Genomic DNA, 3706 nt, shown 5'->3' on the forward strand with positions numbered 1-3706 from the left:
CTGAATCATGTCTACCATCATGTAACGGATAATGATTTCTAATAATTAAAAAAAAAAATTGTAAATTTAAGTTTTTTTTTTTTTTTTCATTGAACGCCTTAAAAATACTATTTATTGAAAAAGTGGCATATTATTAAGACAGTAAAAAATAATTTTTCATTCCAAAAAGCTTTTTCTTCACTTCTAAATAAACATTTATTCTTTAGCAAATCAAAAGACAATTTTTGGCTCAAAGCTTCTCTACGACATAAAACACAAGAACCTAATAAAATATACTTAGCTATCATTGGTAATATGTCACATTTTTTATAAGTAGCATTTTTCATGTTGTTCGATCACTTGCAAGGAGTAATCGACTGTTCATCAAGAGTGATCAATCACTGGCTGAAGGTTGATCGATCACTCATTGCTTGGAACCCATTTTAGGCCAATTTCATGTCCCACCTCCAACTTTACCAAAATCCACTTGTATTATAGTGTCTTAAGGTCTTAAAGATAGCCACTTTATAGACCTATAACACACAATTAGGTTTCAAAGATTTCATCTTTGACACAAATCCTTGAAAGATGTCACATACTAATCATGGCAAGGCTAGGATCTTGCTCTTAAGGGCGAGGCTAATAATTAATTAATTAATTATTATTATTATTATTATTATTATGAGTGGGACTAATAATATGAACCGTATCTAGCAAGTTAGCTCCACTTGAAGGAACCCACCAACAATACTCCGACCGTTGGTCATCTACCCAATGGATACGTGGTAAAGGAACCATAGAACAAAGGGTTTCTCACCAAAGGAAATGATGTATATGTGGGAGCACCCACAGAAAGAAAACTAGTCGTGAGAATATACTATCTACCGAATCATACATTTGACCTCAAGTCCTTCCTATATCAAACTCACTTGTCTTAACAATGGCAATCTTAATCGATAAATGTGACAACCCCTATTATAAGGTATGTATCCCTTTTTCTCTATTCAATCTCTTACCTCTTAGTTCCCCTATCAACACCCTACTAACTTAAACATTAAAATGTCTTTTGCCCATACTTATGGCGAGTCACTTGTGTATTTTTGCCTTGATCATCAGCAGGTGGTCCCCAGTATTAACAATAAGTATCTTAATATGTTATATAAGACCATCAAGAGTGGTGGTTCAATGGCTCAAGAAAGCTTCTAAGTGATTAGAGCATGTACTAAGGCGTGGGTTCGAATCTCCGCAATAGAGAATCCCCACATATGCTTGATTAGTATTAGTTGCATTGGATTCTTATTAATACCCTGATGGGACTGGGTTAGGTTATGGTTCAGTCGGACTAGAGGAAGCGCCTACGATTCCTACCGTCTAGGCCCTTCCTGTGCGGCTCCCAATGAGTAGGTGTTATTATGGTCACGCCTAGGTAGGATAGCCACAATTGGTCTCACCAGCCTACCTTTTTGCTCAATAAAAAAAAAAAAAGAAAAAAAAAAGAAAAAAAAAAAGAAGAAGAAAGTTACATAAGATTATTTTTCTCTTAAGAAATTAGTATTAGGAACAAGTCAAATAAATCATTTTTTCAATAGAGTAAGAACCTATTTGGGATTTATGAAGCCTGAAAAAGTATTTTTGTTATCTAAAATGTTGTGCTGAACAAACGTTGCTCTGCTTGGGTAAAAAAAAAAAAAATTCTACAATCCCAGGAAAGCCCAAAAAAAGAAGATAAAAACAAAGAAAACAGAAAAGAATCGATCCAATCTCTAATAGTTGTAATTTGCATTATTGTTCTCCAAATGGGGCCGGAGTAAAAAATTTCACATTAAAAGTGCAAGTGTGGATGATTTTAAATGTAATAAATTGACCTTATAATATGCATAAACGTTATCCTATTTTGTATGTTTTTCTGCTGTTGTGACATGATTATCCACTTTTTTATTTTATTTTCAAACACATGTTTGTAATTGAATTATTACATTCAAATTCAAGTTGGCCTATTATTTCTTGCATTGGTGAAAACAGAAGAAACATAAAATTGAATTGTTTGACAGAAACTCTATATAAAACAAATCAAAGTTGTAACTTTCAAGGTCATAAATTTTTACAAACTAGTTTGTAGAAATTTTGTACAATCTGGACCAGATATTCTTTGATGTTTAGAATTTAATAATATTCAAATTCAAGTTGGCCTATTGCTTGGATAGACATCTAGAAAATTGAATTGTTTGACACAAACTCTAAAACAAATCAAAGTTAATAATCGCTAACGTTGTATGGAATGAAATTTCTTACAAACTGATACGATGTTCTCTTATGTTTAGGATTTAATAGTATTCAAATTAAAGTTGGCCCGTTGCTTGCATAGACATCTAGAAAAATGAATTGTTTGACAAAAGCTCTATATAAAACAGACATAAATTAATGACAAATCAAATAAGAGTTGGTAATGTTTTTAAGATATTTAGAGGTGAAAATGCAGACAACTAATAACAGTCTGGATCCGCTATCCGCACTTATCTGCAATCCACATATGCGGATAGCAAAAACTAATATCCCCAAATGCAAATGCGGATAGCGATTTTAAGGAATGCAGGTGTGGATTATTCCTTTATATATTTAATATTTTTAAGTTTATGTTTCTTATATTGGGTGGATTTGTAATGTTGTTGGATTTCAATTTTAGAAAACTCTTATGATTTGTTATAATTTAATTGCCTTATATGTTCTTCCTATATTATTATTTATTTTTTAAAATTTTCCTTTTTTTCGTCACCAACTATAGATTTACGGGAAGCTAAATATTAAATAATATATGTGATGAAAATTTACCGGCAAAATGATTAGCAAGTGTGATCTGAATAATAATGTTCAAATGTATATAATATATTCTTTTTTGTATTTACTAGAAGCAATAATTAGTGAATGACAACATCAAGGTCTAAAACGCTTATTACCTTTAATGCAGATAGTGGATAGTATCCGCATTAACCTTGCGGGTGCAGATAATAATCACATAATGCAGATGCATATGCGAATATCAAAAACTATTTTCTACATTTGCGGATATAGATGCAAATATTGCTATTATCCGCATCCACATTTTCACGCTTAAATTATTGTATGGACAGAAATTTCAACAGCCTGGTTCGTAGAAAATTAATTTCATACAAATTGGTATGATGTTATCCAATGTCTGGGATTTAATAATATTCAAATTCAAGTTGGCCTGTTGCTTGCATAGAACAAATAGAAAATAGAAATGTTTGACTGAAGCTCTATATAAAAGCCAAAACATATGAAAGTTGGTAACTGACGTTATGTTAACTAATATTGTAAGCATTTATTTGTTCAGTCATTGATAGTATGAATATGATGGTTAATAAAACAGTTAAATACATTTAAGCTCCTAATTTATTAACTATTTTCAAAAAAATCTCACAAATTTATATGTGTGACATTTAGATACATGAAATTACCATTTTTGATAAAAATAAAATTATTATTATTTTTTTTTTTTTAAAAAAAAAGGCTCAACTCAACTCTTAGCATTGACAATTTGACGGTTACAATTGATGGAAAAACAAAATTTGACCAAAATTTGTTGCAAATACTCTCACTTTGACAATTGAAAATATATTTCCACAAAATAATTTTTTTTTAAAAAAAAAAAAATCGTCTGAAAAGAGAAAATATCTTGCTAATATTTCCTTGGAAAAAAAAAAAAAAA

This window comes from Corylus avellana, chromosome ca2 (assembly GCF_901000735.1).
Source record: "Corylus avellana chromosome ca2, CavTom2PMs-1.0".
NCBI lineage: Eukaryota > Viridiplantae > Streptophyta > Magnoliopsida > Fagales > Betulaceae > Corylus > Corylus avellana.